At 39.9% G+C, this 16,005-nt stretch overlaps 1 protein-coding gene across 1 annotated transcript in view; it reads left to right on the top strand.

Annotated features, from left to right (window-relative positions):
* The window catches only part of JARID2 (jumonji and AT-rich interaction domain containing 2), a 329,429-nt gene that overhangs the window by 26,138 nt on the left and 287,286 nt on the right, over positions 1-16,005 (top strand). The window lies entirely within an intron of this gene.

Below are 16,005 nucleotides of genomic sequence, written 5' to 3'. Positions count from 1 at the left end.
TTCAGTTTGGGAACCCCACTGCTGCAAATCCATCCACTATGTCCTGCATGTTGCTGAGAGTCACAGTCCTTCATCGCAGGAGATGATTAATGATTCTGCTCGCTTGCATAACAATGACCCCCATAGTGGATGTTCCAGCTCCAAAATGATTTTCCAGTAACAGTAGCAATCCGGTGTTGCAGCTTTCCGCAGTGCGATCGCTGCTTACACCTCCACTTTCAGTGCAGCTTTGGTGTCCCCACGCTGGAGTGTTGGGGTGAGCTCAGCACACAGATCCAGGAATGTGGCCTTGCACATCTGAAACGTCTGTAGTCACTGCTTATCATCCCAGTCCTACATTATGATGCAGTTCCCGCCAGTCAGTGCCCATTTCTCACACCGAGAAGTGATGCTCCATGAATGCCACCAACAACCTTGAATTGATTCTCACAGTGTCCCAAAGTGGTCTGTTCTCCATGATATTGTCATGTTTCTTGCTGATTTGGTGGTTCTTGCGGCTCTGTAAATACCAGAGTATCATGCATCCTGTGCTCACAAGGCTGATGAGAATAGTGCATGTGCAAGCTCCATGCCTCTGTCAGAGATGGCAAATAGTAAGATGGCCACATGAGTGGATTTTTTAAAAAGTCACAAAAATTACAGGATATAGATGACATTGAGATGGAGACAGTTGCATGCTGGAAAGTTGACCCTTTGGTCCCAGTTATCCTTGAGCAACTCATTTCTGCCCACTATGTATTCATTACCAAAAGTTCCCAAGAGAGAGTGCGCTGGATAGTGGTGGGTTGCACACTGGGATTCTTACCCATGGTGCACTGCACTTTGCATCAACACACAAGCGCTCCTGGTAAGTGCAGCACCAATGCAGGAAGCCATGTATGCAGTTGCATAAGCAATATACTAACTGCAGTGGCTTTATGGTGACCTAACTTGGTGACCAAAGTTTATAGTATAGATGCGGCCTAAGGATGAGGGTTTCAAAAAAACCTGAGTCATGCACAAAATTCTTTTTGAAATTGAGTGGGTGTCAAATACCCTAGACTCCAACCAAAACCGCAGCCAAAAAGTAGCAGGGTCTGTTAATATTATGTATTTTAAATGTTTCTACATTTCAGCTGATGTCTTAAGGGCTGTTTTCTATGGATGGAATTCATACGAACTTTTGACAAAAAATGTTGTTTCCTCACCGGGGGCGTGGAGTGCAACTGAAGCTGGCACTAAATATTTGGAGTGTCGTGCCTTCTTGCTATCTTCAGGTAACACACTAAGTCTTATGAGGCATTGGTATTACCTACAATGCACATGAATTCCACTTAATTGTGTGGAAATAAATATGGAGCGAGATGCCCTACTTATGCTGCTACCGTTAATGCCATTGTTAGTGACACAGCTAAAACCAAGCACGTGAATAGACTATTTTTAAAAAACAAAGGTTCCCATGATTTATTGTTTTCAGTGGCTTAGCACATTATTTCTAAATGTAGAGTTTGTTTAAAAAGATTCTAGTAAGAGTCTCAAGACTGTGGCTATATAGAACAAAATAAATCCAATATATCTATGAAACTGTTTGCATATGTTTTTTGCATCAGGAAGCTTAAAACAAAAGCCTCAGAATATGTTACCAGGGCAGAGAGCTGAATAGTTCTGTTTACTAATAAACTAATTTACAAAAAAAACCCCACCCCAACTCCTGCTTGGTGCTTGGGGCACTATACAAGATAATACAAACGAATCAAAATAACAGCAAAACAATTAAATGACCCTATCAACATATAAACAAATAAAAGCTAATGAGTTTCATATGAGCCAAAAAGTAGGGGGGGGGCCAAAGAGAAAGAGAGGAATGATAAGGAAGGGTAATAAATACTTGTCTAAATCTTGCTTCTTGCAAAAAGCTTTCTGTGATAGAATCTGAGATGACTGATTCACTAAGCTGCGTGGCTAATAATACACAGAGGGGGACAGGAGGAGACCAAAAGACAAGAAATCAGATGTGAAATTCCAGGTCTTTTGTATTTCACAGTACTACTGAAGGACCAAGGTTATTTTAAGTGAGGGGGTCGGGGGAAAGCAGCTGCTAGCTGTCCACCATAGTACTACTTTGCTGAGCATCAAAACAGGACTTCCTAGCGTATTGTCCTTTTGAAGCTGACTGAGATGAAGTTGATATTTAACACTGCTTCAAATGATCTTTAAAATTAAAAATTATCTATTTGGGAAATGTGCTAACTTTCCTGACATTAATTTACTTGAAATGCTGCATTTTATCTAAGGGATCTGTTCAGTGATACCAGACTTGATCTAAAATTCCAGCTGGATGCAAACATGTACTCTGTAATATTTATAAGAAGTTACATAAGTGGATCTATCGAGGTATTTTATTTCATGCTCATCACTGTAGTATAGTATTTGATGGCTGCTGTTGTTCACAATATCTAAAAACCTGGTGAAATCCTTGCTCTGTTTCAGTAAATAACCTCCAGCTGATTCTGTGTAGAGGTTGGATTTCATCCCTGAAGCTTTATAACAGATTTGTCATTTAGGGCCTGATCCACAGTCTATTAAAGTCAATGGAAGATGCCCCTTAACTTCAGAGGGCTTTGGATCAGGACCTTAGAATTGTGGTATAGCTTAACAAAGACCTGCATAGATTTTTCCTTCTGATATCTTAGAATATTTTTTTGACTATTACAAACATTAAAGCAGAAAAATGTCTGTCAGTGCAACCGATGGCTCCAAGCAAACTCTAGCGTAAAGCTGTAAAATAGTTTTGTGATCTTTAGCTTTCTAAACTATGTAAATACTTAATTATTTCAGTTTTTAATATAGTGTTGACAGTTATGAAACTGAGAATGGCCATAACATTTTAGGGTAGAGTGGGTATGGTGGAAAGACTGACCACACTGCTTTGGCAGTGTAACAGAATCAAGAGGCTTGGTTATTCCACTTGCCTTAGAAAAGTACAATAAAATAATGTGTATAATATATTTTCTTCAAACAAATCATCTTCAGTTGATTGGTTTCTCTAATTCTTGACCTTTTATAGGGCTCAAACATGATAAAGTAGGTCAATTACCAGTGAAGACTCACTTAACCCTGGCTACACCAGAGAATTAAAAATCTGTCTGGTACTACCATAGTTTTAACTAATAGTGGTAAAAATACTGGAAGCTGCTGGAGCCTTGTCTACTCACACAATTTTTTTTTGTAAGTTTCATTGATAAAACACAGTTGGATCTTATCATAGGGCTCTTCCTTATAGATTTATAGGAATCCAGGTAAAACTCTGTTTTTATCACTCTTGGGTTAAATCTTCATGTTATAATTCCTTGTTACAACCAACCTTCAATGATTTGATTTAAAGCTAAAGGAAAAATCTAAAAACCTATCTGTTTACTGTTACCACATCAAAATTGAGTATATGGGGAAAGAAAATATACTGGTCACTCTCAGTTTCTGGTTCCCATGCACTTACATAGTGCTGCAATATTTGAGTTACATTTACCACACAGGAGTATTATTAAAGAAGACCAAATTATTTTCTTGGCATTATTTTAAAACTTCATGGATTTGTATAATCTTTTTTTAAATAAAAACATAAATTATTAGCCCAAATCAATCTGGCATTTTCCTTATTAGCCCTTAAACTGCCAGCACTTTGCAGAATGATGCTGATGAGGAAAACACTTACAGGTTGGATATTTCTTGGTGTAAAGTATATTAAGAAATGTTTAATAACAGTGTTCCAGCCATAAGCAACTATTATTATTACTTCATAGCAAAAATAAAGTGTTTAAACTCTTAAATGAGAGAGTCTTCTTTTCCATTAAGAAGTCAGCTTTAGATTTGTAAATCCTTTTAGGGCTTGTCTTCATGGGGGCATCCAGTAAAGTTAATCCAAATTCATTTTGGAAATAAATTAAACTAAACCAAATTAAGACTGTTTTAATTGTGAATGAGGGTGTTCACATGGGGGTTTAATGCAATTTAACTAATCTACTTCAGATTCATGCCTTTAGTTAATTTGGATTATTTTTCTTGGTTGTCCCTTTGTAGACAAGTCTTCATTCTCAAATTTAACACTTCTGTCAGCATTAAACACTGAAGTGTGTTAAGAAATATAGTATGAGTACACTGGTGTTTTACCCTGTATGATATGTCACTTAATAAACAAGATGGCCATTGTTTAACAGAAGATTCAGAGAAGCCAATTTTAATTTAACTAGAAAATATAGCTCAGTTTCAATCACAGAGAGGTGTGCTACTTAACCACTGGACCTCTAGCAGTAGCAGAGCAAAATGGTTGGAGTCATCCTTTTAAGCTTACTTCATCAGTCCTGCTAGGATAAATAGGGGATAGTAGTGGTGGTGACGGGGAGAGCAATAAATTGTTATATGGAATTGAAGAAACTTTGCTCCAAAAAGCAGATGGCTAGTTATTAATATTATATTGCAAAGTTTTGTTGGAAGGATGGATTCTGGTTTATGGATGCTATGGTAATGAGGTGCCGATATAAGAAATTAAATAATAAAGTGGAAGCAAGATATTGAGATGAGAAGGTGAGTGTGGCATGAAGCATGTGAAACCTCTTGGACTCCTTTCCTTGGCACACATTTGCCTTTCCTTTCTCCCACCCTCATCCGCTTGCTTAATTCTCCATTACGTAATTTTAACATAAGGAGAGCTTCTGCCTGTGCTTTAGTTGACAGAAAGTTCATTCACATGCAGCTGCAAAGTTGGTGTTTCCTTTTCACAGCTTTCTCACTTTAAAGACCTTGAGAACGACAAAACATTCTGTTGCCTTCACCTCCTTTTTTAATTTTCAGAATTTGAAGCATAGTTTTAATTAAAGGAAGTAGGGGTTAGAGCCTCTTTGTTTGCTGGGTCATCTTACTCAAACAAGGAACTTAACCAGTTAGACTGCAAAGTGGAAAATGCAAGGGATTGTGTAGCTACATTAAGAAAATGTTAGTTTGGTTTTTTCATCTGTATTATTCTATATTATTCTTGAGGTATATCTTCCAGGCAGTCTTAATGAACTCAATCTAGAGGTGTGCAGAGGCACATTTTATCACTTGACAGCCAGCAAGATGGCATGCTATGACTGGCAGACTTATCTTGAGCTTGTGTAATTGTCTGATCTTGTCATATGATGACAAATGAAGTGGTGATTGTATAAACAACAAAAAAGTTCAGAGTAGCAGGAAGGGTCTGAATAAATCCACGAAATTGAAGCGATTCTCGCTTTGACAGCTTGTCAGCATGGTGTGTGGTGGTGTGTTTTTTTGTTTTTTTTTTTGTTGTTTTTTTTTTTAGTTTGAATAAATGCAATTTTAGGAAAAAAAGTACAACTGTGTAAAGTTATAGATGGACTGTCAGCTAGTCAATTTTTTAGCCTAACTCTAAATTTACTTACAGTTGTGGAAGCAAAGTCCCTTCAACAGTAGTTTAAAAAAAAAACCCAAACCAAACTTCAGTTCTTAATATCATCCGGGTGAGTATGTACCAGACGTTTGGTAACTAAAGCTTCGTACACTAGCAAGTGAAAGATAAAACTTTTGTCATTCAGAGGTGTTAAAAAACCACACACAACCATGCCCCCCCCCAAAACAAAAGCTTTGTCAGTGACAAGCACTGGTGTGAACAGTGCTTTGTTGGCAGAAGCTCTCTTGCCGACAACACTAACGCAGCTCGTTGGGGCTGGAAGTTTTTTGCTCTCCTGCTGACAAACAGCGGCTACACTGCGCACATTTTAGCGGCATGGCTGTATTGGCACAGCTGTGTCGTTAAAAGCTGCGTAGTGTAGATATATACAAAAGTTAGCCTCTTAGCTGCCAAAGTCTGATTTGCACAATGAGCTTATTTAAAAAAAAAAAAAAAGAGAGAGCAAGGTGAGGGCATGCAGAAAAATGAAAACCTGGCTAAGCACAGTATTGATTTCAGGCAAATCTGTCTGAAAAAATAGCAATTCCCTTTTTCTCCCATTCATCTGTCCACTTTACTATAGAGAGAAATTAAATTGAGTAAGAGAAGTTTTTTTATAAAAGATATTGCATTTCTCTTCCTGATGTAATAATGAAAAACAAGTAGTGTTTATAAAGAAATAATTGTTTTACTTTTGTGTATATTGAACTGTTGCCAAAGAGAATTCCTTTTTTGAAATTGTGAGGTATAGGAAAACAGTTTTTAATATATCATCTGGAACTAAATGCAGTACAGCGATATTTTGAAGGTTTACTTCAGCACTGTGTTGCATCAAAAAAGCTGCGAAGTATAGGGCCAGAAGCTGGATTTTTCAGAGGAAGTGGGGCAACTCAAGAGTGTGGTTACCAGTTAACCATGGGAAAAAAAGAATCTCAAATTTCTTCACACCTTTTGCTGCTTAACAAATCTGCATTCAGTCATTTTTGGGGCACTTCTGTAAAGGAATTGCTGTGAAAGATGCTGGTGACCATGTTAATTAAAACTTGCATCCTTTGCAATTTTTATTTCTTGATATAGGAGAAGATTTTCAGCAGATAATCACCATCTGTGCTATAGCAGGGAGACAATACAGAATCCCTTCCTTTACACTTTTCATCCATATTCTCTCTGGAGAATTGCTTCAATCCTGGGTTCTCCTATTGGCTTTCTAGGCTCTACACTTTAAATGCTAATGGTGTATTCTGATCAAAAGAGAACACTTTTGGGGCACTTTGTTTTGGGGGGGGCAATAAACAAATACAGTGGGACTTTGAGTTCACTGTTCAAAAGTTAACTAACACTGTTGTTAGGATTGACTCTTAACTGTGACTTTTCTTTTCCTAATGCCAAAGCATTCCTCCTATTACTGGTTTCTTTTTTTCCCCTTGTGATGTGTGATATGAAATGCCAAAAGAGCTGCTAGTAATTTTAGTCTCTGATTGATTTAAAAAAAAAAAATTAAGGTAGTTGAGTATTTTAGTTGGAATTGTGACAGTGGTTTTGTCATTGATTTAACTGGTGGAAAAATTGCATTTTGCTTGGGTCCATTTCAGTAGGTGGGTACAGCTGGGACTCTGATTTTCAGTAAAAATGCATTCACTTGAAGTCGTAGTTAGAGATTTGACTGTAAGAATGTCACTGGTATATTACCTAAACCTCAACCTGTACTTTATCAGTTACGTCCACTTAACTGCAGTGACAAAATTGTTTTGATTACTCTTTTATTCATCTTGGCACTTTGGAGCAGCATAACTAAGGACATGCCTACACTGGAAGATATTAGAGAACTTATTAACTATGGCTTAGTTCCTGTCCACACTAGGTGCTGTGACCAACCAACATATTTTGAATATGACCATGTTTGCCCATAAAAAGGGTGAAATTGTGTCTGATGTTTTAAAATGTGTTAACATGTTTTAATTAACATGATACTTTCCCAGGGTAGATGTAGTGTGAGGGAGCTGGATTCCGTTTTGGATAACATAATTTTTAAGTGTCAGAGGGGTAGTTGTTAGTCTGGATCTGTAAAAATCAACAAAGAGTCTGTAGCAACTTATAGACTAACAGATGTATTGGGGCATAAGCTTTCATGGGTGAATACCCACTTCATCAGACGCAAGTGGTGGAAATTTCCAGAGGCAAGTATAAATATGCAGGCAAGAATCAGTCTAGAGATAAGAAGTTAGTTCAGTCAGGCCTTCTTCTAGTAGTTGAGGTGTGAACACCAAGGGAGGAGAAACTGCTTTTGTAGTTGGCTAGCCATTCACAGTCTTTGTTTAATTCTGAGGTGATGGTGTCAAATTTGCAAATGAAGTTCAGCAGTTTCTCTCTGGAATCTGGTCCTGAAGTTTTTTTGGGCTGCAGGATGGCTACCTTTAAATCTGCTATTGCGTGTCCAGGGAGGTTGTTAGAATGATTAACTAACTTCAGTTGCAGAACTGACGCTGCAGAAAAACGAGCATGATTTGAAGATTCTAGACCAAGTTAGCAGTGTTGGCAGCTATGAAAAACATCTTATAACTTCCTAAATTGAACATGTTTTCATCTGGAAGTCCTTGGAGAACCAATAAACATGGAGCTCCAAAGAGTTTGTCACTTTTCAGAATAGATAAGTACTTTGAGGAAGACAGATTGCATGCTCTCTCCCCTCTTCCATCCCCCCTCAATAATAATTTAGGAATAAAAGGATTGAGGATAGTTGTATGCCAAAATTCAGGGAGTGCCTGCAATCTCAGACATTAGATGTTGGGGTTTTTTTGTAACTGTTTTGCATCTTAGGGATTGTCTACAATGGCAATTTACAGTGCTGCAACTTTCTTGCTCGGGAGTGAAAAAACACCCCCCTGAGCGCAGCAAGTTTCAGAACTGTAAAGCGCCAATGTAAACAGTGCACTAGTGCTGGGGGCTACGCCAGTGTAGACTAGCCTCTGTTGTAGCAGAAAACTTCATTTTAATAGAATTGGGAAGTAGTTGGTAACTACAGCAGAGCATAAAGGAAGGGAAACATTTTTAAGACACAGCTGTTGCCAGCAGTAGAAAAGCCTAGTATAACACTACTTCATCTCCTTGTGGTGTTAGTCTGTCAGAATGGGATGACAGTAGTTGGTCTTGATAAATGGTTTGTTTGTTTTTAAAGGTGTGGAGAAAGAGCCTCTTATTTTACAAATGGAAAGCTCAAGATCTGTGCTAATGGCCCATCTATACTAGGGCTATCTGTATAAGAGTAATATCTGTCAGTTACACTACCAGGCTTGTCATGAGAGAGTTGCACCAGTAGAACATAACATATGACTTGAAAGCAGTGCACAATGCTGTGTGAACACTCTTATTTTGGTATAAGGCCTGGTCTACACTTAAAATTTAGATCAGCATAGATTTGGCACATGGGAGTATGAGAGATTCACATTTCTGAGCGCTGTAGCTATGCCGACCTAATTCCTGATGTAGACATGGCTAGGTTGATGGAAGAATGCTTCTGTCAACCTAGCTACTGCCATGTGGGGAAGTGGAGCTCCTTCATTGACCGAACCCCCCCTTCTGTTGCTGTACACACGTTCACGGCAGTGCTATAGCACCATAGCTGTGCTTCCATACCACCTGTAGTGTGGACATAGCCTAAGAGTAGCTTATTTAAGTCTAGTTAAACTTGTTGCTAATCAATTTAAGATAAACCAAAGTAAACCAAGTTTATGCCAGAATAAGAGCATCCACTCTGCCTCTTGTACTGGTTTAACTAGATTTGTTTTAAAGTTGATCTGTGTTATCAGTACAATTCTTCTGTATAAACAAGCTCCAAATATCCCTGTCTAGATAAGCCCTAATTTATTGTGATAAGATAAATCCTCAGGTTTAAGTGCTTCAATTGTTAATGACAAATACCTTTTTTAGACGGTAAAGGCGTTAGAGGTGCCTGGTAAATTTGTAAGATTGCATTGGTTTAAAGATTCTTGAAATAATCCATTTCCCTTGCTTTAAGATTTGTGTTCCCACATGTTAGTTTTAAATTTTGAAAACTGAGCATGTCTAATCCAGAAACTTTAGCAAAATGTGGACTTAAATACCAAAAGCCCAGTCACCCCATTAACTGAATGTAAGCAGTTCCCATTGAAGCTGATGGCTATGATTGCAACCCAGAGGGCTAGTTTAAATTGCTCCTTTTTTATTAATGTGGTGAGACATTGAGAAACAAAGATAAACTGGACGGAATTTCACTCTTCTTCCCCTTCCAAGAAAAGAGTATGCTATTGGTTTAATCTTGTGTTACATTACTATTTATATTACTGCAGTACTAGTGTCTAAGAGTCCTAGTCATGGACCAGGATCCCATTGTGCTAGGTGCTGTACAAACAGAACAGTAAGCAGGTCCCAGGCTCAAAGAGTTTAAAATTTAAGTATAAGACAAGAGATGACAATTGGGTATAAACATGGGAGCACAAGGAACCGATGAGACAATGGAGGGATTAAAAGAGAGGGTGACATAATCAAAGGGATGGGCTAGGAAAATGATCTTGCAATCTGGGCTATGTCTGAGTCTTGCCAGTTCTTTCAGTGTGAGATCTCTGTAAATCTGGCCTTTTTATATCCATCCACACAGCTACAACTTTCTTGTCCAAGCTCTCATCTTATTGAGTCTCAATTGTTGTAACATCCTTTTCTTGGGCCTTAACAAATGCAATCTTTCTCCACACATATCCATTCAGAATGTTTCTGCAAAGATAGTTCACTAGCCTGTCACTCAGGCCACATCACCCCTCCCTTTGCATCTCTTCTCTGGTTTCACCGTCTCTATCACATCAAAAATAAACTACTTGTCTTCCTTTTCAAGGCATTTCACAGCTTAACCCCGACCTACTGTCACCTCCCATTTGCTGTTGTGGTCAACTCCTGCCTCCATTTGACCCACAATGCCTCCATTGCCCACTTTTTAAATTTTTAAAGTTAGAAACCAAGCTTAAGTGGGTTGCCCCAGGTCTCAAAGCAACTACACAGCTACCCCGATATAGTGCTGTTCTTGGGAGCCAAAAAATCTTACCGCATTATAGGTGAAACCACGTTATATTGACCTTGCTTTGATCCGTCGGAATGTACAGCCCTGCAGCGCTGCTTTACTGCGTTGTATCCAAATTTGTGTTATATCGGGGTAGAGGTGTATATAGCAGAGACTATATTAGACCTTGGGAGTTCTTGGCTGTGTGCTAAATCCATTAGACAGAATTACCTGTATTTGTAATTAAGGCAGTGTCTTCTATGAGAAAGTGGTTGCATGTGTGACTCCAAATTAAATTTATCTCCGACATACTGATTCATGCTGGTTTCACAGCATATTTCAAGAGTATGTCTAAACAGCTGTGAGGATGTGTGATTCACAGCTCACATAGGCATTCAAGTACTAGCTCTGCTTGAGTTAGTGCACTAAAAATAGCAGTGTAACTGTGGTAGAAGAGGCTGTGGCTCAGGCTAGCCATCTGAGTAAACTGCTCGACCTGTGGGTACATACTCAAGCAGCTATCCTAAGCCACTGCCTGTGCTGCCATGGCCACACCATTGTTTTTAGCATGCTTTTCCACTGAATTTGGGTCCACCTACCTGTGTCCAAAGTAGTGTAAATCTGACTTGTTTCTCCTTGGCATAGTTCTCCATATTGGGGGTGCAAGCTGAACTCCTTGATGAAAACACCATTTAATGGCTGATAAATACAACCATCACTGGTATTTTTCTCTAGCTTGACCTCAAAATGCTGGATTGAGTGACGGGGGAATAAACTGTTCCCTCAAATGTGTATGTGCTACCTTTTCTAGTACAGTGTATAAAGTTTTCCTTTGAAAAGAAGAATGAAGTGAGCACAAACACACGGTTGTTCATGTTGCAGCACTTCACTAGCATTAAAGAGGAGCTGGAGGGTGGGGGACTTCAGTGACTCTGAATAAGTCTGCCAGAGAAAATGTTGGCTCAGTATCTGTCATGGTAATATAGCGTTTCTCTAATTTTTGTTTTGCGTTAAACTAAAGCAGGGCCAAATTGAGAAATTTAATTTCTCTCTTTCTACCTTCCAGTTCCAAAACACTTCAGCTTCCTCCAGTTTTCCTCTCCCTCCTTAATATTAAAAAAACATTTAGTGTAGGGTGACCAGATGTCCCTATTTTTATGGGGACAGTCCTGATTTTTGGGTCTTTTTCTTATATTGTCCCCTATTATCCCCCTACCCATCCCGATTTTTCACATTTGCTGTCTGGTCACCCTAATTGAGCGCAACTGGGCTGGTGGAAACTATCGGGGCTTCATCAGACACTCTTGTGGCAATCCGATTTCTATTGAGCTTGTCAGTGGTGTCTGAGCAGAAGGATTTTGCAGTTGTATATGGGACATGCTAATATTTTGGTAAGGTAACAGTTTAATGCATATTATTTGATGTGAAGAATGTATGATGGCAGTAGTATCTGCCTCGCTGATATTTCACATCTGGATTTACTTCTGGATTTGCAGGCATGAATTCAGAATGTCTGGATTTATGGTTTGAAGACTCCACTGCTTTTAAAAAATACATAAAAATATGGAAAGTGTTACTAGGCAGCTTCTGATATATGTTGGGCAACTGAATTAATGAAGATGCTTCACTCTGAAATGTGTGAATGTGCATGCATAAGTTTAAAATATCTAATTCCCTTTGTCAGTTTTTTGAAATGGGAGGGAGAAGAATCTCTTCAGTAAATAAAAGAAATTCCAGGATTTTAGAAGGAAATTCTTACTGCTGAGGATAGTAGCCTTTTTTTTTTTAAATTTTATTTTTAAGGCTACTGGCCTCTATCTTAAAACATCAGCTCTATTCTTGCTCTCCTCCTCTTCAGCCAATTTAAAACAGTGATTAGAGTGAGTGGCTTGACAAATGTTGACAATCCTGTTTCCAGTATCATTTTCACAGCTCATTGTGGCTAAGTTGGGTGCGGGAGGGATTTTGATGGAGGGAGAAGGAGAGGGGTCACAAAATGTTTCAAACCTGAGAGTAGAGGGGAGATGAAGAGAAAATAGAAAAGCAACTGCTTTTTCTTAGGGTAAGAATTATAATTGGTTTTTAGTTAACACTCCAATTAACTATACTCATTTAATTAGATTGGAACCCCAGACATAGAAACACACTTTTGAATTCCCTCTTTAATCTTGTGTGAGGAGTAGGTTGACCTGATGTCCCTATTTTATAGAGACAGTCCCAATTTTTGGGTCTTTTTCTTATATAGGCTCCTATTACCTCCCACCTCCATCCCGATTTTTCACACTTTGTCTGATCACTCTAGGCAGGAGTGAGGATGAAGGTATATTTGATGCATGTACTGGAGTAGCGGGTATGCCTTTGAAAATGAAAACCCTAGTTCAGGTGTCTAAATATGGATTTAGAAGTATAATTTTAGGTGTCCACATTTGAAAATACTGGCCTTGGTCTTTTTAAAGAAAAAGCTTTTGGTAAAAATAGGACTTTTTTTTTTTAAAAATCTGTTGTGCTTGTAATTACCAGTTCTGGTAATTACACTTACCTTCCTATATTTTCTCTAATTTCAGTTGGTTTTAGTGCCAGATCCTCAGCTAGTGTAAATTGGCAATTGCACTCTAACACTGACATGCCAGATTACATCCTCTGAGGATCTGCCTCATGATATTCTTCACTTTCAGTCCTTAACATATAAAGTAGTGTCACTATACAGCTAAGAAGCTGCTACATTTTAGAGATCTGAGTGATTTATTGGTGTGTGTATAAATAAATAATTAAAAAAAAATTAAAAAAAACACACCCTTCCCCCCCCCCCCCCAAAAAAAAAGGTTTACTAAGCACTTTTGAGATTGTCTATGATGGATATTATATAAATTTAAACTTACCAAAACTTTTAGCTCAGCATCAGTAAAATGTTACTGTTAAAAAATCAATTAAGTGTAGCAGAGAGGATTAATAGTTGGGTTTTCTCTTTTAGAGTGTCGGTTAATTTATGTGCTCTTTCCCAGTAAAACATGCCCATTCTGTGTCTGTTGGTTTGGTCCTCTGCCTCTCCTTAAGAATTCTGGTTGGAGACAAGATTAGTCTTCGGAATCTCTGTATTTCACATGTCTGTACACCACTCATGAAAAAGCAATCACTGCAACTCATAAATACGTGCTCTATACCTCTAAAAGAACAGGAGTACTTGTGGCACCTTAGAGACTAACAAATTTATTTCAGCATGAGCTTTCGTGAGCTACAGCTCACTTCTTCGGATGCAGAGAATGGAATACACAGACAGGAGATATACCTCTAAAGACATGTAAAACATATTTAAAGTATAAGGCTATATAAACATCATGCAATTCTGATGATGACATCCAAACCACCAGGGAGGAGGTTGGCTTCATCTCTTCAGAACCTAGAAATGTTTGCATAGTCTTGTTGCTCAGCTTTTTTTTTTTTTGTGGGTTTATTTTTTAAATGTCTCATGAAAGAATTAAACAAGAGAATCATTTTTTCTTGAGTTGTGTAATAAAATAGCGTCCTGCCTTGTGGTCTCTCACAGGCCATGTCTACACTTACAGTTTTGCAGCGCTGGTAGTTACAGCTGTGTTCGTACAGCTGTGTAGGGCCAGCGCTGCAGTGTGGCCACATTGACAGCTACCAGCGCTGCAGTGTGGCCACATTTGCAGCACTTGCAGCGCTGTTGGGAGTGGTGTATTGTGGGCAGCTATCCCACAGAGCACCTCGTCCCATTTTGGCGCTGTGGCTTGTGGGAAGGGGAAGGAAGTGTGCGGGTCTTTCTGCTTCCTGTTCCAACGGCCTGTGGTGCTTTGCTGCACATTCCGAGCAGTTTGGCAGCATTGTGAGTCTGCCGCGCCATTTCTGAGATTTCTGTTACAAATGGAGCCTGAGCTGCTGAGGACCTTGCTGATGAATGTTGCCAGCACATCACGCATGGCAGTAGAGCTATTCCTTCAGCTGCAAAGTGACAGTGAGGAGTCAGATGATGATATTGAAACGCCTGACGCTCAAGACACTCAATTGCTTGTGGCAGTAACAGACGTGCTTAGCACCGTGGAACGGCGCCTTTGGGCTCGGGAAACCAGCACTCAGTGGTGGGATCATATTGTCCTGCAAGCATGGGATAACGAGCAGTGGCTGCAGAACTTTCGGATGAGAAAAGCCACTTTCATGGGACTGTGTGCTGAGCTCGCCCCTACCCTGCGGTGCAGGGACACGAGATTGAGAGCTGCCCTGCCAGTGGAGAAGTGGGTGGCTATTGCAATCTGGAAGCTGGCAACTCCAGACAGCTACCGATCGGTAGCAAACCAGTTTGGAGTGGGAAAGTGCACTGTTGGAATGGTGCTGATGCAAGTTTGCACAGCCATTAATCGCACCCTGCTAAGAAGAACTGTGACTCTGGGGAATGTGCAGGACTTTGTGGATGGCTTTGCACAAATGGGTTTCGCTAACTGTGGAGGGGCAATAGATGGGACGCATATTCCTATTCTGTCCTCACCCCACCTGGCATCAGAGTACGTGAATCACAAGGGGTATTTCTCCATGGTTCTGCAAGCGCTTGTGGATCTCCGTGGGCGTTTCACTGACATTTACTCAGGATGTCCTGGAAAGGTTCATGATGCACGCATCTTTTGGAACAGTGCCCTGTTCAGGAGGCTGAGGGCCGTGACTTTTTTCCCAGACCGCAAGATCACAGTAGGGGACGTTGAAATGCCCACTGTGATCCTTGGAGACCCCGCTTACCCCTTAATGCCGTGGCTCATGAAACCATATACAGGGAAGCTTGACAGGAGCAAGGACCGGTTCAACTACAGGCTGAGCCGGTGCAGAATGACTGTGGAGTGTGCTTTTGGCCGTTTGAAAGGGCGCTGGAGATGTCTTTATGGGAAGCTAGATTTGGGGGAAAGCAGCATCTCCGCTATTATATCCGCGTGCTGTACACTCCATAATATTTGTGAAGGGAAGGGTGAAAGATTCAGTGAGGAATGGACCGCCAAGGTTCGACGCCTAGAGGATGAATTTGCACAGCCAGAGAGCAGGGCTACTAGAGAGGCCCAGCACAGGGCTTCAAGGATTAGGGATGCCTTAAGGGAGCAATTTGATGCTGAGAGCCAACAGTAATGTTTGGTGCCTTTGCTGTGCTCCTTTCTACCTTGGGGTACAATATTTACCACTTCCTGCAATAATAAAATGTATTGTAAAAGCCATAAAATCCTTTATTCAAAGTACAGTACATAAAAGGCCAGGGGGGTTAAGGTGGTGGACTGTACATTCAGAGGTTTGAATATGTCCTGTTTGGATTACTGTTCAATATCTGCTGCACTTCAGGATTACTATGCTGCAGGGTAATGGGGGTGGAGTGCACAGGGTAAGAATTGTAGTTATCAGGGCTGGTAGGTGATCGTACAGGTGTTGGGAGCAGCTGGGGGTAATAAGAAACTGGCTGCTGGAGAAAGGTGTTTTGTGCAAATACTGGGGAACAAGAAAGAGAGCTTTGGGCGGGGTGTGGCTTACCACGGTACAGATCTGCCTGCATGGCTACGAGAGACTC

The sequence above is a fragment of the Gopherus evgoodei genome, chromosome 2 (genome assembly GCF_007399415.2).
Source record: "Gopherus evgoodei ecotype Sinaloan lineage chromosome 2, rGopEvg1_v1.p, whole genome shotgun sequence".
NCBI classification, from domain to species: Eukaryota; Metazoa; Chordata; order Testudines; family Testudinidae; genus Gopherus; species Gopherus evgoodei.
The sequence above is the reverse complement of the archived record's forward strand: the minus strand, read 5'-3'. Positions and strand labels throughout refer to the sequence as shown.